Below are 22,765 nucleotides of genomic sequence, written 5' to 3'. Positions count from 1 at the left end.
ATACTCCGTCGCGGATCCAGTTCCCTGGAAGCAGAGGCAGAGCTAGGATGCTTTGCGTCTTGTGTGAGAGTGTTCTCACCTGCGCCCTCGAGTGTGAGTAAGAGGAGAAGTCAGAGGAGGGCGCAGAGCAAGGCTGGTGCTGCTGTGGGAGGCTAAGGCTGTGGGGAGTCTGGGATGTGACGGGGATCACAGATTTATTTTACTCCTTTTGTTACCTAGTAAATTAGCTTTTAATTTTTTTTTTTTAGTGGAGGGTATGCGAATGGGGATGAAGTTTTAGTTTGGGGGCTTTTAGTAAAGGGGCTCACTGACGTTGGGAATTGCCAAACTCTGGGGTGATGTGGTGGGGTGGGGAATCCCAGACAGCAGAGTCACAGGAAACAGACGGCCCTAGTCCTGTAGGAGCACCCGGAGACTGAACTAATCAGCCCGACTCTTGACAAGGGACACTTTTTCCCAGGGGGCCATCCCTTGAGCCCCTCTGACCACACATAGTAAAGGGATTTGGTGTTGCCTTTAAATCCAATAGATTTAATGTTATCTTTAAATCAATAACCACTTGGGTTTGAGGGCCTGGAATAGCAAGTAAACACCCCCCCCCAAAAAAAAACTAATTTCTATGTCTTTAGGCTATAAAACCGGAATTTACCTGTAGACACAATATCATCAATTTCTTGGCATTTACAGAGCACCCACTATGTGTTTGTGAACTGTGCTGAGATCAAAGTCTCAGCTCCTTTAGTGCCTGCAAAGGTCTCCCAGCCCCTCAGAGGAGGCAGATACAATACACTGGACTCTACAGAGCTTGTGTGTGTGTGTGTGTGTGTGTGTGTGTGTGTGTGTGTGTGTGTTACTGTCACACTTGGGAAGTGTTTGTATTAGAGGGAAAGTGTGGCACATGAGCCTTTGGCAAATGGACCTTCTGGACCTTCCTTCACACTTTAAAAAAAAAATATATATATATATTTCGTGGCTGGAGTGATAGCACAGTGGGTAGGGCCTCTGGTTTGCACCCGGCCAACCCCGGGTTCGATTCCCAGCATCCCATATGGTCACCGGAGCACTGCCAGGAGTAATTCCTGAGTGCATAAGCCAGGAGTAACCCCCGTGCATTGCCGGGTGTTACTCCCCCGACACACACACCGGTCCCTCTGCCACGTTGCCGAGGTACCCGAAGCCCCTGTCCCCGCCGCCCTCTCCTTTCCACTTTTGGGGCCACAGGCTCAGCCTGAGAAAGTGGTTCCCTAAGGAGGAAGCTTCGCCTAGCGGGGGCGCAGAACTACCAGGGGGAGATGCCCTGGCACCTGGGCCTGGGAGAGTGTGGGAGTGCCCGAGGCATCCGCGACCCTCGGGGTCCCTGCAGACAGGGGCGCGGCTGGCTGAGCGGTGCCCCCCCCCCCCGCCCCCTGCTCCCAAGTCTGTGCGATCCGGGAGGGGCAGGAGTGAAGCCTGGAGGCCTGGAGAGTCCCGCGAGTCCGTTCCGGGGGGCGGGTGGGGGATGCTCCCGGCCCGGCGGGTCTGCCCAGGCCCCGCCCGCGGCCCGGGCTCCAGGTGCGCGGCGGCTCGGGAGGATTTTCCGGTCCCGTGGGCAGCGGTCGGTCCAGGAACTCGGGCTCAGTCTCCACCCTTCAGCTGGGCGGGTCCGCTGGGGATAAGACCCGCTGCCCGCCCCGACTAGGGTGTGACTCGGCGGCCGCAGCGGAGCGCAGACGGGTCTTGCACGCGCGGTAGGTGGGCCCGGGGCTGGGGGTCTTGGATGCACAGGGCAGGGGTGAGGCTGTTGGGCAGCGGCGCTGGGCTGGCCTTGGGCCGGCCAAGTCTCCCTGCCCTCCTCCCCGCCCCCTCCGGGCCGAGAGGGGGGCAACGCGGTCCCAGTGCGCCGGGAGGGATGCCTGCCAGAGCCGCTCCCCGGAGCCCAGGGCAGTGCCCCGCGCCCGAGTCAATCACGGAACAAGCCCGGCGCTGGGTTAGGGCAAAAGTAGCGACGGAGTTAGCGTCACCTGCAGCCGACCCCGTCTAACACAAAAGTAAAGTCTTGACTTTACTTTTCTTTCTTGGCTCTTTTTGTAAGAAACTCTTGTCTCTTGCTATCCAGCCTCCTCTCTCGCCCCTGGGCACCGTGCCCGACACGTGGAATCTGTTATTAGGAAGGAGATCCCGGATTCTGTTGCCGGGCTCGCCCTTTCTTTCAACATGCCTTTGACTTGGCAGCCTACGAAGCTGTTTCTAGTCGTCCGCCCAGAACGGCTGATTCAAGTGTTCTATGCGGATTTTCATTTTATTTTGAGCCTTGTGGCTCCAGAGGGGCTCACTTTATTATAATTATTATAATTATTATTTTATTTATTTTTTAATTAAACGTGGGTAGGTGGGTGTCAGGTTTCTCCAGCCTGGAGTTTTGGAAAAAATGGCCCTATCACCAAATTCACTGTCTCACCTGCCTCTCAATTCTAGGATCCTCTGCCTCCTTCTTCTATTGCAATACTACTGTGGATCTTTTGTGAGGTAATAAAGCAAACAGGACAAAGAGGAGAGCAATGAGAAATTGGTGACCCAAGCTAGCCTAAACCTGCTTTCTTCCTAGTTCCCTCTCTGGCCAAAGCTAGATCCCCTACATTAAGCTGAGGACAGATGCCTTTTGTTTTGGGGATGTTCACACAGGCATAGGCTTCTGGATCAAGGGTGTTTGTGAATTTTCCTCCTAGACGTTTAAATTTATTTATTTTGTTTTTATGGGTCACAGCCAGTGATGTTCAGGGGTTCCTCCTGTAACAACGAAGTCTCCAATGGAGATGTTACTGGGCCTGCTCGAGCAAATATCAGATTGAACCTCGTAGGTTCACAGAGCTTGACCCCCCGAGACCAACTGGAGTTTCAACTAAAGGTTTTTTAGTTGAATCTGGGTCAATAACTCAGCTGTCTTCAACACTGCCCTGTGCAGCCCAGAAAGAAAACAACCATAAAATAAGAGTTTTTAAAATTTGCTTTAAAACTCAATTGAAAATGTGTTATCATATTTTGCTTAATTGTTCTGGGATTTTAGGGTTTCTAGGCTTTTTAGTTTTGTTGGGAGTTAAGTTGTTAGCGTTGGGTTGTGTTTGACGAGACTGAAAGCTTTTGCTATGGAAACCTAAAACACCACCTTCAAAGAATTGTTTTGCAAGGGTTCAAGAGGTTTGAGGTCAGTAAATTGCAATACTGCTCTTGGTCTGGACAAAACCAAGAAAGTGGTGTTTGCAGTTAGGGTTAAATTGCTGCCAAAGACCAACTAATTACTTTGTAAAGGGCAGACTAATTACTTTTTAGATTACTCCATCAACTCTCTTCCCCACTATCATCAAATATCATTAACCCCTTAGGCCTAGATATAACAAACACGTTATGAGCAGCCAGAGACCTATAAGGGGACCTTTGTCAAGCCATCAAAAGGACATACCACCTAGTCTCTGTGGATTCATTCCTGGGGTTAAAAGCTCTTCCCTTCCTTCCTGCCAAGGGTAATATGGAATTATTACCAGCAATGAAGGGACCCAGTGAGGAGGAGAAACAAAGACTTGGGGTTTCTGTATAATTCAACCCCCCCGCCCCCCCCCCCCCCCCCCCCCCCCCCGCTAAGAGGTCCTTAATAGATCTAAGTATTGGTTTTATCAGCCAAGTATTTACCTCTTTTTTCTTTGCAGGGGATTCAAGGAGGCATTTTCTAGGCTCCTGAAACTTAAGTTTCTGCTCTTGCTATCTCTGATGCTCCACAAGGGCCTGTTGACTCACTGGTACTCAGACACGCTAAGAGTCACAGGTTCCTTTGAGATAGATTAAAGCCATGACCCTCTCTCCAAAAAAGTAAACACATGTTTCACATTTTTCATAGTTTCAAGGGGTTTACAGGAACTTTTATAAACCCATCCATTCATTCCTAGCAGGTATGTAGGCATCATGTTAATAATTTTTCTGAAGGTTGACAGTGTGTGTCAGAATTTCAAAGTGCGTTATTGGGGCTGGAGCAAGAGCACAGCGGGTAGGGCGTTTGCCTTGCACACGGCCGACCCGGTTTCAATTCCCAGCATCCCATATGGTCCCCTGAGCACCAGCAGGGGCAATTCCTGAGCGCAGAGCCAGGAGTAACCCCTGAGCATTGCCGGGTGTGACCCAAAAAACAAAACAAAAAGTGCGTTATTGACTTCTTGCTGAAATCTCTACGCAGGAGAGAAATCTCTCTCTCTCTCTCTCTCTCTCTCTCTCTCTCTCTCTCTTTTTCTCACACACACATGCACACACACATACCATAAAAAATAAAAATTGCATTATTCTAGCAATTTGAATTCTAGGGACTTATCCTGAAGATATAGCCATATATGAAGATATGTATATAGGACATACACATGGCAGTATTGTTTTACAGTAGATAAAACTGGGTACAACTTAAATATCTCTTAGTAAGACATTGATTAAATTATGGAACATTTATGCAGCTGCTAATGATGAGGCTGGCAGAATTAGATAAAGAATGTTAACTGCTATGGCATTTTTTTTAAAAAGGAACTACAGGTTTGCATGGGATGATGCCTTCCCCCCCCTTTTTTTTTTTGCTTTTTGGGTCACACCCGGCGATGCTCAGGGGTTACTTCTGGCTCATGCACTCAGGAATTACTCCTGGCGGTGCTCGGGGGACCATATGGGATGCTGGGGATCGAACCCGGGTTGGCCATGTTGGCTGCGTGCAAGGCAAACGCCCTACCAGCTGTGCTATGGCTCCAGCCCCTTCCCCCCCCCCCTTTTTAAGAGTTGTATCCTCTTTTCCCTTTGATTTTTTGCTGTGTTGTGATGACTGATGATTCCATGTGCTTGGTTGTGGAGCTCCTACACGTTTTTGTAGTGCTCATGGGGTTGCACTGTAGGCTACAGTGCTCAAACGTCTTTGGTCCTGGTGTTTGCCCTGATTCATGCCACTTTAGTTGCAATGGCTTGCATTCCTCTGCCAGCAGAGCTACATGTGTGAGTCAAACTCATGTTCAAGGCAGGCACTTTGAGCCCTGAGCCCTCAGGACCTTGCTTCCATACTGTATGTAAGAATGATGGACATTACCTACATTTTTTATATGCTTCTTATTGCATTAAATACTTATGAGAGGACATTTAAGAAATCTTTAACACTGGTTGCTGCCAGGGAAGTGGAATGGAAGTGTTCATACAGGTTTATCTCTGTATACCTTTTTGTACAATTAAAAATTTTTTTCATCATGTTTATATGTTGGTTTTTGTTGTTGTTGTTGTTTTTGGTTTGGTTTTTGGGTCACACCTGGCAGTGCACAGTGGTTACTCCTGGTTCATGCATTCGGAATTACTCCTGGTGGTACTCGGGGGCCCATATGGGATGCTGGGAATCGAACCCAGGTCAGCCACATGCAAGGCAAACACCCTACCCGCTGTGCGATTGCTCCAGCCCCTATTGTTGACTTCTTTGTTTAGCCACGTCCTGTAGTGCTGGCAGTTACTCCCAGTTTGGTGCTCAGGGGTCACTCACAGCAGTGCTTAATGGACCATGTGATGTCAAGGAGGGGACCTGGGGCTACCATATGCAAAGCATACCCTAACGCTTGGAGCCATCTCCAGCCCCGTTACTATTGACTTCCCCAAATAGAATGGTAGGGCCACATAACATTGTAGAAAGAAGGGGAAGAAAGAGGAGTGAAGAGTGCATGATGATCACATTTTCTGACTCAGAATAGATGTGCACGTGATCGTATACATTCTTATTTGTACACAACAAGAACGCTGCAGTTTTATATCAGTTCCCAGTGAGATGAAGTGATAGTTCCTCATTTTTGCCATCCATTCCAATGAGATGATTTACTCATTTGGAACCTTCCACAGGCTCCCAAAAGATCATAATGTGCCTTGAATGGCATGGAGGAAAGCCGTGTACTTACAGGGTCTGATGAGTTTTGTATACTTTTGCTGCCGGAACAGAGGGACGAGGTAGCTGGGACCTGTGGGAGCCTGTAGAGTAGAGAAACCTGTTGGTGCAAGGCTGTTTGACAGGCTGAGTTCTGGCAGAGATGCAGGTCATGGGCACTGAGGGGCCTGCCTTGCTGGCAGTGCACACCCCCAACCTTCGCCCGACTGTGACCTGGTCTATTCGGGCCCTGTCCCTCTGTGCAGGGATCTCTGTGCTTCAGGTGCTGATAACTATGTTTACCAAGTGCTTCCTGCAGGGTTGACCCTCACCCAAATACCTGGTTTGTAATTTGATTAAAATTTTCACCCCTATCAGATGGGTGCTACTAGAATCATCTCTCATATGTCAGATGAGGAAAACTGAGGCACAGGACAGCTGAGTGCATCCCTGGACGTCACTTACTAAAAAGTATTCCAGCCAGGACTTGAACTTGGCAGTCTGGGTCTCTTTCCAATGCTCTGTCACTGTTATATAGGGTAAGAGGTTTCAAGTGGAGGATTGGCGTGAAAAGACAGGTGGACAGATTTGATGAGGGGAGGGCAGACAGTGGACTAGGACAAGTTACAGCTTTTGTCCTGGTGGCCATTCCCTGTGGGGACAAGACTTGGAGCCACTGCTAACAGCAGGAGAGGCATTTTCTCTGCTCCTTAGGAATGTCTTCAGAAGTGAGGTAGGAAGTCTCCAGCCCATTTCAGATGGGTGAAGATTTTTTTAATTTATTTTTTATTTTTTGGTAGTTGCAACAGGAACTGGGGATTCAAGGATAGAATCACTATTTTTGGGGGGGCTTTTTTTGGGGAGGTCACACATGGTGATACTCAGGGGTTACTTCTGGCTCTGCACTCAGGAATTACTCCTGGCGGTGCTCGGGGGACCATATGGGATGCTGGGAATCGAACCCAGGTTGGCTGCATGCAAGACAAATGCCCTACCCGCTGTGCTATCGCTCCAGCCCCAAGGATAGAATCACTATTTTAGGGAGAAAAGCAAATTTGCGTACTCTTTCTGGGGGGTGAGCGGGGCCACACCTGGTAGTATTCTGGGATCACTCTGGCTCTGTGCTCAGGGATCACTTCAGGCAAGGCTCGGGGCCATTAAAGGTGCTGGGAATTGAGTGGGATCTGAAGAGTACCACTGAGATTTGGTTAGGTTTCCACCCAGGATGTAGACTGCAGCTCTAGAGCCCACATTCCCCAAATTTGTATCTCTTTCCTGGTGGTGCTGGAGATAGCGGTTGAGGGGGCCTTAGGGTGCAAGGGATGGAGCCCAGAGACTCACACATGCACGTGCTCTACACTGAGTCACATAACTGGCCCTTAACAAACAATCTATTTCTAAACACTTTCCAGATGACTTTTGTGCACATTCAGGATTAAGAACTTCCTCCTAAATACCATACTTGGGCCCTTAATAATATTACTTAGGATCGTGTGTGTGTGTGTGTGTGTGTGTGTGTGTGTGTGTGTGTGTGTATGAGGGTGTGTGGCTTGGGGTCCACACCCAGCTGTGTTTAGGGCTTATTTCTGGGTTCGTGATCAGGGGATTATATGTGGTGCCAGAGATCGAATAGGGATTGGCCACATGCAAGGTGAACACCTTGATCCCTTATCTTCATCCTCTACTTAGGATATTTCTTAAACTTTATTTGGATAATGTTCATGGCCTGAAAGAAGCGGGAGAGTGGGCAGGCTGATCCTACCCTTTTAATCCCTGGGGAAATGCTTGTCCCAAACTTTAGGCAAGTTTGTCTTTATTTTTTCATTGGTAGAGTATATCATATAAATCATACTCATAAACCATTCTGAGCAATTGGAAAGTTTGGAAAGGGATTGCCTCAACCAGTCTTCATTCACTCCTGGGATGTGAGATACTTTCTACCTTCGTGGTTTTCTATATGCAATCCCTAAACTCAATAAGCTTCCCTTTTTTTGAGTGGGTAGGTTTTGGGTCACGTCTGGTAGTGCTCTGGTCTTATTCCTTGCTCTGTGCTCAGGGATTACTCCCGATATTACTAAGGGAACCCTATGTGGTGCCGGGGTTCAAACTTGGGTCTGCCATGTGCCAGGCAAGGACCCTATTTCCTGTACTATCCGTTCAGCTCAAGAAATTTCTCTTATTTGGGAAGCAGGCTGTAGTGGAATTTCTTGCAGAAATTCTTCAAGAATTGTGACTCTTAATTTTATGCAGGAATGAACTAGTGCTGGTGGAGAGGGTTTAAGTCTGGAGGGCGGAGGAGGAACTGACACTTGCCATTGCTCTAGTTGCCCAAGTGGTCATGTCCTTCCCATCCTTGTCTGGGTACCCACTGATGTGGAGTGGCACCTAATTGTACTAGTTCTTCTCCTTGGAGAAAGATGATCAGCACACTCTGGATTTTATGTTTCTTTTTGGTGGGGCAGTGCTGGAGAACATTTTTGGGAATGAAGTGCCAGTTACTTGGAATTTTCCAAGAGGACTTTTCTTCACTGAAGTATAGTGCAAATAGCTATGCCTAAAAAAAGGAGAGGTTGTGGCTAAGTTTAGTGGGTGGGAAACAAATGAGTCATGGAGTAAGTCAATTCCTTAAACAAGGAGGAGGGAGGAGAGAAAACAAGTAGAATTGAAATTATAGCAACTTAAAATCTTAATTAAATTAAAACATTAATTGTTGGTTTGGGGCCCTAAACTCTGCACTGCTAAGGACTGATTTCTGGCTCTGTGCCCAGGAGTGACCCCTGGTGTTGCACAAGGGACCATATGGGGTACCAGAGATGGGACCTGGGATAAGCTGAAATGAGTTAAGGCACCCGCCCAGTGTTTTCTATATGAACATTTCCTCACGTGTGTTCAAGTGAGACAATAGCTAAAAGGATGTTCACAAACTTATTCCTCACCCAGAAATATAACCTTCAACCTTTCATTAAAAAATATTGAACTAGTTTTCTGAGGTGTTGAGATGGAACCCAGGGCCTTATACATGCAAGGCAGTCCAAATGCTCTATGACTTGAGCCACATCTCTGGCCACACGAGTATATTTAGGAATCAGGGAGATAGCTCAAGAGATTAGGGGTCAGGCAGATCACAGGCCTAGCACATGCAAGACCCTTGGTTCAATCCCTTACTCCATATGTTTTCTTTTGTTTTGCTTTTTTGGGTTACACCTGGCAATGCACAGGGGTTACTCCTGGCTCTGCACTTAGGAATTACTCCTGAGTAATGTACAGCTTCATATGGAATGCTGGGAATCGAACCCGGGTCGGCCGCATGCAAGGCAAACGTCTCTGTGCTATCACTAACAGCCTCCCCCTTTATGGTCTCCTAGCATTTTCTATTAATAATTAGAAAAAGATATATGTATATTTAAAATGTTTCAGCACATGTAAAATGTATTCAAAGTGAACAAATAAAGCCAAATATATTGATGATGTGGTTGGGTAATACTAACAAAGATACAATGTACCTGACAGGTTCACCATACAATTCAGTAATTAGTGAAATGTCCAAATATACAGTGCCCTATCCAGTGCTTAATTTCTAGACTTTTTGTTTTGTTTTGTTTTTGGGGTCACACCCTGCGATGCTCAGGGGTTACTCCTGGCTTATGCACTCAGGAATTGCTCCTGGCGGTGCTCGGGGGACCATTTGGGATGCTGGGAATCGAACCGGGGTCAGCCATGTTGACTGCGTGCTAAGCAAACACCTTATCCACTGTGCTATCGCTCCAGCCCCGACTTTTTTCTTTTGAAGTGACATCTTTTCCACAATGACTACTGTAGTTTTATAATATTATACATATGGAGAGAGAGAACATGTGAGTGGCGGGGGGAGAAGGGGAAGAGAGCACAAGAGCTATACTTCCCAGCATGCACTTCTTCCACCAGGATTCCTCTAATTGATCACTTTCCTTTCCCCTGCATCCACTCTACCACCACAGTGTCCACCTCAACACTTCTTGGCTGGTTTGGGAGTGATTAGGCCAGTAATGGGGCTCCCTCACAGCTTCTCAACTCAGGTGGGTAGGCTGACGTAGGGTTTCCTGAATGGATCCCTACATTATTCAAAACTGATGGAGAGTTCGAGCCCCTTTCCATCCTGCCCTTTCCCGTCCCACCCATCCCTGACCATTTGCACCCACACTCTCCATCCGACTCTGTCTCCCTTAACTTAGCTTCAGTTCCTCTCAACTTGTGACACTGTCTAATATTGGGGCTAGACTTTGCCATTTGTTTTTGTTATGGGGTTTAGGGACCACACCTGACAGTGCCTGGGCAATATTCCAGGTGATTCCCAGGAAATTCACATATGATGCTGGGGATTAAACCAGCTGCATGCAGGGCAAGAACCTTAACCCCTGTACTGTTTATTCAGCCCCTAGACTTTTGGTTTTATCAGAACATTTTTTTTTAATTTTTATTAGTGAAACACCATGAAGTACAGATGTAGACTTACAAATTTTTGTGCTTGGGTTTCAGTTATACAATGATCGAGTACCCATCCCTCCACCAGTGCCCATTCTCTACCTCCTGTGCTCCCAGTATCCCTCCCACCCCCCATCCACCCGCCATCCCACCCTGCCTCTGTGGCAGGGCATTCCCTTTTGTTCTCTCTCTCCTTTTGGGTGCTGTAGTTTTGAAAAGAGGCATTGAGTGGCAATCATATTGGTCTGTAGTCTACTTTCAGCATGCATCTCCCAACCTGGGAGGATCCTCCCAACACCCTTTATTTGGTGCTCCCTTCTCTATCTGTGCTGCCTTTTCCCCTAGTGTGTGCAGCTGGCCTCCAAGCCATGGAGTAAACCTCCTGGTACCTATGTCTGCTATTCTTGGGTGTTAGTCTCTTATTTTGTTACTTTATCAGAACATTTTTTAACTGAACTTCATATGAAAAAATGTACCTCCCTATACTTTCCTATTTTTTTACTGAAAAATTTGGAGACGCTTGTAACAGAAAAAGCAAGTTTCCTATGTGAATCAGAAAATGACTGTGGAAGGGTTTTTGCCGTTTGTGTTGTGTTTTTCTGCCAGAATCAGCTTGAATTCTGGAAACACTTGGAAACAGAACCCTTCCCTGGACAAGGAAGAAGGAGATTGGCTCTGGAGCCCAGAGAAGGAAATGCCCACAGAGCTAAAACTTGCATATTTTCAGGGCATGGGAGGTTCCAGAATACAAAGAGGCCCTTAAGAGACAATATTTAGTCTCTGCTGCCTTCCCAATCACTGAGGTTGAGCCTAGTATAAATCCAAGGAAAATTCAACTACTTTTCTTGTTTATCTGAGAAGAGAGTTTCTTTTCCCAGATAAACTCATGACAAGTAGAGGTGGTGGCTTTGGAAAGAGGAGTACTGGGCTGCATGAAACCAATTTTTCTGTCTATAGGCAGATTAAACCTAGCAGGACAGCAGTCAGGGGCTTGGCTTTCTCACATGCCTACTATAGATCCCTTCCCTCCTGAGCGTGAAGTCTCTTGTTTGGGCCTGTTCCTTTCCTGCAACAAAAAGATTTCATGAAGAAAACTGGCATAGAGTTCAGTGTCTCTGGGAAAGATTAGAAGATAAAGACCAGATGCTTCAGGCAGGATTATTTTTTTCTGATGAGACATTCTTGTTTTATCTGTAAGACTTAGATATTGCTGTGACAAGATATCCAGAGCGTTGGTTAACTTGGAAACTGTGGTGATTGCTGCCTAGCGTCTGTGATTCATAAACAGATACCAGGGTGAGTGGCCCCCATGCAGATGGTCATAGGGGAACCTGGGTGCTAGAATAGACAGGAACTAGAGGTCAGTGCCAGTATCTTGTGATCATCTGGGTCCTGTGTGATCATTTAACTGGTTTTCCTGTATTAGATTCCCTTTTTTGGGAGAGTTTGCCTCAGGTATTTCTGAAGGAGGAGTGTGGGAAAGAGGAGGATCTTCTGAATTTGGTTGAGAACTTTGATTCTAAATAACTCTGAAAATTGACCTGGAAACATACTGTAACCCTATGTGAAAGCCTAACTGTGCTGGACAGATTTTCTTTTTAAATAACTGCAGTAAAAAATAAATAGCTGGGGCTGGAATGATAGCACAGCAGTTAGGGCGTTTGTCTTGCATGCGGCTGACTTGGGTTCGATTCCCAGCATCTCATATGGTCCTCTGAGCACTGCCAGGGCTAATTCCTGAGTGCAGAGCTAGGAATAACCCCTGTGCATCGCCGGTGTGACCCAAAAAGCAAAGATGATAATAATAATGATAATAATAATAATAATCTGTCACTGTCCTCCCATTGTTCATCGATTTTCTCGAGCAGGCCCAGTAATGTCTCCGTTGTGAGACTTGTTGTTACTGTGTTTGGAATATCAAATACTTCACAGGGAGCTTGCCAGGCTTTGCCGTGAGGGGGAGATACTCTTGGTAGCTTGGAGCTCTCTAGGAGGGGCGGAGGAAATAATAATAATAATAATAATAATAATAATGATAATAATAATAATAAAATAAGTAACTGTGATAACCCAGGAGACATGGCTTTACCTACGGTGCTTATTCAAAAGCAGTGTGGAGTTTTGCTTCTACAGAATTGCCCTTAGCATGGTATTTAGGAGATCAGAGTCACAGCAGTCTTGCTGACCCTGAGGGCTCATTGTCTGCAACAAAGCTGACAATGATATTTTTGAGGAAATGGGGGCCACTCAACTATACTCAGGGCTCACTTCTGGCTCTGTGCTCAGGGATCACTCCTGGTAATGCTCAGGGGACCGTATGCAATGCGGGAGATCCAACCCAGGCTGGCTGCATGCCAGGAAAGCATCCTACTCTCTGTTTTTAAGGTTTTTTTTTTTTTTTTTTTTTTTTTTTTTTTACTTTTTGGTTCACACCTGGTGATGCTCAGGGGTTACTCCTGGCTCTGCACTCAGGAACCACTCCTGGCAGTGCTCAGGGGACCATATGGGATGCAGGAAAGCAAACGCCCTGCCCGATGTACTATCGCTCCAGTCCCTGCCCTACCCTCTGAACTATTGCTTCAGCCCCTGAGCTGAGACTTTGACCTCTTAAACTCTATACATATGTATATTTGATTTTTGAGATAGAAGGGCACATACAGAAAAGTACATGGGACTTAAGGGTTAATTCTATAAAAATATTTTTTTTAACAAACACACACACACACACACACACACACACACAAAGTAGCTGTTGGGGTTTGGGCCAATCCCAGTAGTGCTCAGAGCTTACTCCTGATTCTGTGCCCAAGGGACCATTTGAACCCAGGGCTCACCCATGCAAGGCCAAGAGCTCTACCACTAAGCCATGTACTCAGCCCTTTGCTCATTTTCTCATTGTGTATTTTTTTTTACATATTTTGTTTTTGTCTCATTTTCTTTTGGGGCCACACCCTGCTGTGCTCAGGGCTTACTCCTGGCTCTGTGTTCAGGGGTCATTTCTGCCACTGCTCTGAGGGGACCAGGTGTGGTGTAAAGTAAGTGCCCTCTCTGTTGTACTATCTCTCTGACCCCTGAGCAAATTATTTGAATCAGCTAAACAGAAAACTTAAGATTCTTTTTAAGAATTCCATACCTATAGATAAAAGATATATATATATATATATATATATATATATATATATATATCCTTTTAGTTGGATGAGAAATAAGCTTTTGAGTGACTGGAGTCATCAGATGTATGTGAATATTTGTTTAGAGGCTCAGAAACCAGGGGACAGGAGGAGATTGTGAGGCTGAGGGTTGTGGAGGTTGGGTGGGCAGGGGGTCCTTCTGGGAGAGCAGGTCTTCAGGAGGCCCAAGCTACCACCGACTTACTATCCCATTCACATTATAAAGCTTTCAGTTAGAGTCGCAAGTCATTCTTACAGGTCCTGCTGGGCTCAGCACCTCTAAGAATCAGAAGCAGAAAAATAGGGTTGCAGGAGGGAATCTGATGAGCAGAGGAAGTGTCAGAACTCAGACATGGAGGGGACAGGACTCTCTTGTCAGCTGACAGACCACACAGATGGACAACCTCAGGGACTCTAGAGGGTGGGGGAGGGGGGAACACAAACAAGCCCCGAGCAAAGTCTGGTTGATGTGCCGTAGACGTGAGTGTGAACTCTGTCCACCACAGATGTTCTTTATATGGGTGGTGTTGCTCGCACACACCTTAAAAGGTTCATGAAACAGATAATGCCGGAGTATGTAGATAAGGTCGTGAAAGATTACTCGATGAGGATGGTCATAAAAAAGAAAAGCTAACATTTATTGAGTGCATAATGCAAGCTCTTAACTGCTGTGTCTGATGTAATAACTTGATTAATCTTTGCAACAGGTCTATAAAGTGGCCGTTGTTTAATTCATGTTACTCAGGAGGGGACTGAAGTATAGAGAGATTATAACTTGCTTCAAATCAAACATCTGGAAAGTGTGTATGTGTGTGTGGGGGGAAGTTTCTATATCCCAGTGGTGGCTGTCCAGGCTCAGCCACTTTCCCTGGAGGTCTTTGAAGGGGGAGGTGCTCCTGCATGTCTGAACGGCCATCCTGCAGCCTGAGTTACCGCCCTGAATTAGGTACATGGCCCCCATCTTCAGATTGCATGACTGTTGTTTCTCCTCAGAATGAGAGCCGGAATGCTCCCATCTCATTATGTCTGACTGTGGGCCCCATACTATTTATACCACACACTCTCCGGAAGTCCACCGCTCCAGACCCTCCAGACAGGCCCGTTTCCTGTCCACAGTAGGTCGTGCCGGGTCTCTGCTCCCTGAAACCTTTTCTGGCCGGATGTTCCAAGGCTGATGGAGATGACTTCTTCCTATGAACCAGCTTCCTCTCATCCTCAGTCCTTGTCTCATTTCTTTGTGTTCTGAAAACGCAACATTGGAGTGAATCTCTCATCTGTGGTTTTCTTGGCATTTTGGTTTGAAATGGGGTGAAGCAACTCTGGGAGATCAAAAGGTAGCTGTGTTCTAAGTCAAGGGGCCCTGCCTCGAATAGTGCCCTCAGGTCTGAGACTGCAATGCCTCGGCAGGGCTGAAGACCTCTTAGACTTTGGATGACCGCCCATCCTCCTTTTAGTTCAGACTGGAAGCTCAAAGGGTTATTCCTGGAACTCCCTAATTCTCTGGATAGTTTTAGTACTGGATAGTTTTAGTACTGGATAGATATTATAACTATCCAGTTATATTATAATATAGTTATAATATAGCACTGTGGCACTGCACTGTCCTCTGTTTTTCATCGATTTGCTCGAGCGGGCACTGGTAACATCTCCATTGTGAGACTTGTTACTGTTTTTGACATGTCGAGTACGCAATGGGGAGCTTGCCAGGCTCTGCAGGATACTCTCCCATTGGGCGGGATACTCTCGGTAGCTTGCCGGGCTCTCCGAAAGGGATGGAGGACTCGAACCTGAGTCGACCACATGCAAGGCAAACACCCTACCTGCTGTGCTGTTGCCTCCAGCCCCACTTATCCTACTTGGATAACTGTGATAATTCTAGAGCTAATTAGTTTTAATATTGCTGTAGGGAATCAGATACATGTAACCAAAGGGCTCATTATTTCAACCTTCTTTCATACTGGATTCTGGCCACATTGTGCGTCGACCAGTCCCTGAAAGAGGCCAGTCCCTGAAACTATGGCACTTGGATGTTGTGGTTGGATGGGCCATGACCCCTCACCCACCATTTGTGCATTAGTTCAGGCTGCTGGGTCATGCTATGCGGACCACCCATGGTTTGTTTGGTGGCATTCTTGCCTCAGCTTGAGCAAGCACACTTCCAGCCATGGTTTCCTCCCAGAGGCATCATTCTAGGCCAGGGTGTGTTGGTGTCCCCCTAGAAATAGGGAGTGACCCAACATCATGTGAAGGGAGTGTGGGGCCGGAACGGGGTCTTTCTTCAAACAATGCAACTTTGTTCCTGCACTTGGCTGGAGCAAGTCAAGCATGCGGTCCACTTCCGCCAGATGAGTCTGCATTTGAGAGTTGGGTTGTTGTTATTTTTTGTTTGTTTGGTTTTTGTTGGGGGACCACACCTGATGGTGCTCAGGGCTTACTCCTGGCTCAGTGCTCAGGGATCACGTTGGGTATCGAACCCAGGTCAGCTGTGTGCAAGGCAAGTACCCTAACTACTGGATGATCTCTCTGGCCCCTTTGTTATTGTTTAAAATTGCTTTCCATCTAGCTTGTCAAATATATGGAGCACAAAACAGTATTGAACTTGGCAAAAAGTGTGCCCATTTAAAACTTTTTAATTTTTGCTTTTTGGGTCACACCCGGCGATGATCAGGGGTTACTCTTGGCTCATGCACTCAGGAATTACTCCTGGCGGTGCTCGGGGGACCATATGGGATGCTGGGAATCGAACTGGGGTCGGCCATGTTGGCTGCGTGCAAGGCAAACGCCCCACCTGCTGTGCTATCGCTCCAGCCCCATTCAAAACTTTTTATTCCATTATTACATATTTAGTATTGTCGCTATTGCTGGAGTGATAGCACAGTGGGTAGGGCGTTTGCCTTGCATGAGACTGACCCGGCTGAACCAGGTTTGATTCTTCTGCCCCTCTCAGAGAGCCCAGCAAGCTACCAAGAGTATCTCGCCTTCACGGCAAAACCTGGCAAACTTCCCATGACGTATTCGATATGCCAAACACAGTAACAATAAGTTTCACAATGGAGACGTTACTCAGCCCGCTCGAGCAAATTGATGAACAACGGGAGGACGGTGCTAAAGTGCAGTGCTATTGTTGCTATATATTCTTTTTACCATTCTATATACATGTATATGCATATATATGTGTATGTGTGTCACCTGCTTTTATATGATTGTGCCCCATGTGTATGTGCATGCGTTTGTGTGATTTAATCGGGAGGCCTCTAGGTCAACTTTTCTGGGGTTTCTTGCTTGTGGTGTCACAGATGGAATCCTGGGGCTCACACATGCCAGGCGAGTGCTGAACTGCCGAGCTACGTCGTCCCCCATGGCCTTCTCAGCCTGACTGAAACTTACGTGCTCACACCCAGCCTTGGTGTCACATGACTCACCCCATCCCCCAGCACCTCCAGGTGTAGCCTTGAAGACCCCTAAGCACCATTGGGTGGTCCTGGTTGATCCCAACATGACTGGGCCAAGCGGGACCGTTTTATTGAACTGTTCGGCCTGGTTGATCAAGTACCCCAAGTGCTGCTTGGAGCCCCCACCTTTAAGTAACAAAGAAAGGCACGTCTCTCTAGCTGCAGTGCACAGAAGGGGTTCAAGGGCAGCTTTCGTGATGCCAAGTGTCTGAGCAAGACCAGAGGGAAAATGACTCAGGCTGAGGAGAGGGGGTCTGGAAAGATTACAGAGAGTCTTTTCGAGGTGGGGAAAATTCAACTGAGCATCGTCAGCCTCTTCTAGGACATTTTTTTGTTGCTTGTTGTAGTTTTTTGTTTTGCTTTTAGGGTGCTTAGGGATAACTTCGAGCTCTGAACTCAGGGGACCATGTGGTGCTGGGGAAGGAAATGGGTCTTGTGTGTGCCAAGCATATACTCCAGCCCATGGAGACGTTACCCCGGCCCAGGATATTTTTAAAGATAGGCAACTCTTGAACAGACAAGAGTGAGCAGAGGGGACTATTTTCTGCATGAGGGCAGGTAGTGGGAATCTATTTGTGCCTTCTAGCACAAATACCCCTGGATGATGGCCAGGGATAGGCATTTAGAACATGGTGTTAAATGAATGAATAAATGAATGTGCATAAAACACAAGCTTGGTCCCATGAGTATGAGTAATAATTGATGTTCCTAGCCCATCTGCTTTCCATATCTATCTATGATTACTGGTCCAAATCCAGATCATTTGTTATAATGAAAAGGAAGAATGGAAAAGGCAAAACAAAAATATCATCACCAATAAAAACCCAGATGAGCAGTTCCAGAAACCCAAAGATCTCTATAAGCTGCACCAGGAGTTGTTCAAATAATGAAAGAAAATTACCTGTAAAAATTTGAAGCTTTATATTCTGTAAGGTGAGCAGTTTCCAGAAATGAGGGAGTAAAGTTTTCAGAGTTCATTGTAATGTGCTCTGATTTGTGCCTTGCTGGAGCCGGGTTGGGGAAACAGAGGTGTTAGGGGTAGTAAATGGATATTCAGTAAGGCAAGTGTTGAGCTTGGACTGCAGGACCCAAGCAGATCTCCAACTATCATTGAGGCCTCCTCTGTGCTTTAGATTTTTCTAATCTTATCGACCCAGGTTTGATTCCTCTAAGAGTATCCCACTCACACGGCAGAGCCTGGCAAGCTCCCCATGCCACATTCGATATGCCAAAAACAGTAACAAGTCTCGCAATTGAGACGTTACTGGTGCCTGCTCGAGCAAATCGATGAACAACGGGAGGACAGTGCTATGGTGCTACGGTGCTATCTCAAGGAAGGGACGAAAGGAAGGAAGGAGGGTGGAGAGGACAGAGAGTGAGAGAGAGAGAGAGAGTGAGAGAGAGAGAGAGAGAGAGAAACAGAAACAGCCTTTCCTCTGGACAACTCTCATTGTGTTATCATCTATCTCGTCTGCAAAGTGCAGATAATAATTGTGACTCCAAAGGTTATTGGTGGATTAAGATAATGTATTTACTAAATATTCTTTTCCTCCTTCCTCTTACATTTTGGACAAAGAAATCAGAAATAAAGACTTCGGTAGGATTTGTCAAGATATGAAATGACAGAAGAGGGAGGATGTTTTAAGTTATATATAAAATAGGTATGAAGATGACTGATAGATTGAAATTGTTATTATTATTCCCCACAATGCTGTGAATAGAGGCTGTAAGTTTGAACTGCAGACTGTTATTTAAAATAAGTTGCTTGCCAGGTGCTGGGCTGGAATAGGTTATTCCCTAAGATCTCTTGACAGGTGGGTTTCCTGCATTCATTTAGCTGGCATCCTTGGCCTTTGGTGATATATTTGAAAATATTTTTTGGTTTTGTTTTTTAATCATATCCAGCAGTGCTTAGGGCTCACTCCTGGCTCTGTGCTCAGGGATCACTAATCAGGGCTCAGGGAATCATCTAGAATGGTTTCGAACTAAATATTCTTTTCCTCCTTCCTCCTACCTTTTGGACAAAGAAGTCAGAGGCCAAGATCTTGTTAGGATTTGTCAAGATATGGTCATGATAGAGGAGAGGGGTTGTTTTAAATTACATATAAAATATATTTATATATAAATAAATTATTTTTTAAAACATAAACTATATATATTTTATAGATTTGGTGGATTGAACCCAGTTGGGCCACGTGCAAGGCAGGCACCCTACCCACTATACTATACATCTGGTCCCCTGAAAATGTTGTTGTTTTTTTTAAGAAGTTTTATTGGATCACTGTGAGATAACAGTTACAAACTTGCATTACGTTTCAGTCAAATAATGCTTGAGCACCCATCCCTCCACCAGTGCACATTTTCCACCACCATGGTTCCCAGTGTTCTACCTGCCACTCCCACCCCACCCCACTCCCTGCATCTGTGGTAGATACAATCCTTCTTACTCTCTCTCTAATTCTAGGCATTATGATTTGCAATACAGATACTAAGAGGTCATCGTGTATGGTCCTTGGTCTACTTTCAGCACACATCTCCCATCCTGGGCGATCCCTCCAGTCATCATTTACTTAGTGGTTCCTTCTCCATCCCAACTGCCTTTTCCCCTAGCACCAGGGGTTAGCTCCTGACAATGTTTTTTATCTGCACTTAAGTCCCACTGCCACAAGGATCCTCTCCAAGCTCTGAGGGGAAAAAGTTGCTTTCGTTATCTGATTTCTTACTTTTGAAAACTTCAGTGCTTGTGAGATGCGATCAGGCCCACCTCACAACTACAGGCTAGAAACAGAAGGGTGTCATTCTGAGGGATGTCAAATGAGAGCATGTTCCAAAGGCGAAGGGTAAATGACTCACTTGCTTGTGATCTGAGGAAACGGGTCAGTAAGAACAAGTCACTGGGACTGTAAATCCTGCTGTAAGGAACAGTGTTCCCCTCCTGGGATATGAGTGATTATAAAGAACCGGGCAGCCAGGAGAATTTGGAGAGCCCAGGTTGACTTCCTTACCGTGAAGCATCTGGTAGGATGTATCAGCAGCCAATCAAGATACAGCTTGTATTTACATGTTAACCACACCCACACATCCACAAATAGATGCGCTCATTTCTTTATTTACTTTGGGAAATATAAATGTTATTTGGACTAAATCCTCATGTTCCAGTGCTATGTCAACAAGGCCACAAGGGGAAGACAAAGTTGCTTGGCAACTATTAAAATCAGAACAAAGGGTATTAGATTTCACAGTGGAGAAATATTTGGCCCCTGAAACAGTTGTATCCTGGGTGTGGGCCACCCTTTGCTTGAAGGGCAGTTGTGCCTTTTGGGTGTGAGGGGGGGTGGAGGGATGGGGGAGGGGGCTTACCCTTCTGTGCACTGGAACTATATGTGGGGAGGCGGGGAGTGAACCTGGGTCTGCTGTATGCTAGGCAAGTGCCTTTCCAACTGTACTATCTCTCTGACCCACCCTGTCTTTAAGACAAGAGTTGGGGTGGGATTGGGGATGGGAGAGGGGACGATAGTACGGAGTGGAGCGATAGAACAGTGGCTAGGGCACTTGTCTTACACACCACTGACCCTGGTTCAATCCCCAGCATCCCATGTAGCCCCCTGAGCACTGCCAGAAGTGATTCCTGAGGATGAGCCAGGAGTTGCCACTGAGCATCCCTGGGTGTGGCCCAAAAACACAACCAAACAAACAAAAGCACAGGACTTGGGCAAATATTTCAAAATAATCCTTTGATGGTTTTGTGTGGAGCTTGATTGATGATAGATAATCTACATTTTTCTTTAAATATGCTAATACCGCTTAGCAGCTGGGAGTTTTTGAAGGGTTTATCTTGTTTGGGGACCACACACAGCTGTGCTCAGGTTACTCACCATGCAGTGCTCCTTGCTTGGGGACCACGCAATACTAGAGTATCAAACCCAGGCCTCCCGTAAGCAAAGTGTGTGCTCAGCCCTTGAAGCCATTTTCCTGGCCCCTCAAAAACCATTTTTTAAAAAAAATAATGTTAGTATTTATTTATTTAGGCTTTTTTGGTCACACCCAGCAATGCTCAGGGGTTACTCCTGGCCCTGCACTCCGGAACCACTCCTAGGAGTGCTCAGGGAACCATATGGGATGCCGGGGATTGGGGATTGAACCTGGATTGACTGCATGCAAGGCAAACGCCCTCCCACTGTTCTATTGCCCCAGCTCCATCAAAAACCATTTTTCCATTGAGACAAGTTCACAAGTCTTTGATGGTTACTTTGCTGATTTTACTAATTTAGTACTCAAGGAACCATCTGATTTGCCTGTTTTCCAAATTCTGGGTGAGCAGCCCAATTACCTCTGAATGATTTATTGAAATGTTACTTGAAACTAAAGGGTCTGTTCCTGGCATAAGGACCCAAGAAACTCTATATTTGGGTCAACACTTGGCTTGATAGTTTCAGGGATACCGTACATAGGACAATTTGTAGGACAATGTAATAATTATCCCTCTGGATATTCAACTGGCATATAATAGGTATGTGTTCTCAACACGCTAATTTTTTTTTTTTATGGAACCATCATAAACTCTTCAAATTTGTATAATCTTTTCTAACACAAGGAATTTACAACTTAGTTCCTTATGTAACTGTATTGGGATAGGTCTGTTTCTTAACAGCCACTATCATTTAGCCCAGATTTCTTTGAGTTGCCTCCAGTCATGTCCCAGGAGCCCGGCTCGATGCCTAGCTATAGAGTCCCATTACTACACAGCCCGTTGAGCTTTTTTTTCCTTAGACACTGCTAACAGAATCCCTCCCATCCTATTATTCGGGAAGAATCCTGACACTTATGGGTTCATTTGAACCACACCCAGACCTGAGTATGTTTGCACTCTGCAGATGGAAAACCAGGCACAGTTGCTAATTTAAAAGGAGCTTTTAAATACCCTCTGCTATATCTGAGTCATTGGGAACTTGGTTATATCCTTCAGTGTATGGACTTGCAGGTAGGCTGCACTTCAGAGAGAATCATGGAGGCTGAGGCAGGAAAGCATTCCTGTTGAGAATACCTGTGTGTGAGAGAGTGTGTGAGAGAGGCTAAGTGTATATGAGTGTGTATGTGAGAGAATGTATGAGAGCTTGTATATATTTGTGAGTTGTAGTTGTGAGTTGTGTGCATTTGTGTGTGTGAACTATGGAGTATTTTAGGTGGAACTTTGGAGAGAAAGTGGCTGATCATCTGTGCTGTGAAGAAGCTCCGGTATTTGTCAGAATTATGTGCATGAGAATGTTTACAATAATAGTACCACAGAATATCAATCATTAAAAAAAAAATTTTTTTTTAAAGAAAAAAGCACCTGGTGGGAATATTGACTAGTTTGGCCTTTCTGGAAAACAATATGGACATTCCTAAAATATCTAGGATTTGAGCTTCCTTTTGACCCAGTAACTCCACTTCCTAGATTATACCCCAAGGGCCCTAAAACAAAATGGAGAAAAGACATTTGCATGCCTCTGTTCCTTGCAGCACTATCCACAGTTGCCAAAATCTGGAAACAACCCAAGTGTTCAAAAATAGATGAATATAGATGAATAGATGAAAAAAAACTGTAGTTTTAAAAATACTCCTCAGTTATAAGAAAAGAGAAAGTCATGAAATTTGCTGCCACATGGAGGGTCCTGGAGAGTGTCATGTTGAGTGAAGTTAGTCAGAGGAGAGAGACCGACACAGAAAGATCTCTCATATAGGGAATATAAAGAAAACATAATAATATAATTACAAGTACCAAAAGACAGTGGAAACAAAGAGCGTGA

General features: G+C 45.8%; 1 protein-coding gene across 1 annotated transcript in view; it reads left to right on the top strand.

Moving 5' to 3' along the window:
- The first annotated feature begins 1,603 nt into the window (after nucleotides 1-1,603).
- Nucleotides 1,604-22,765, top strand: part of ANXA4 (annexin A4) — a 57,438-nt gene continuing 36,276 nt past the window's right edge. Inside the window, exon 1 of the mRNA XM_056125324.1 lies at nucleotides 1,604-1,727. The gene's annotated coding sequence lies outside the window, so the exon portion shown is untranslated. The remainder of the gene's footprint in view (nucleotides 1,728-22,765) is intronic.

Source organism: Sorex fumeus, unplaced genomic scaffold, assembly GCF_029834395.1.
Source record: "Sorex fumeus unplaced genomic scaffold, SorFum_2.1 ptg000006l, whole genome shotgun sequence".
NCBI classification, from domain to species: Eukaryota; Metazoa; Chordata; class Mammalia; order Eulipotyphla; family Soricidae; genus Sorex; species Sorex fumeus.
This window is presented reverse-complemented; position numbering and strand designations above follow the sequence as displayed.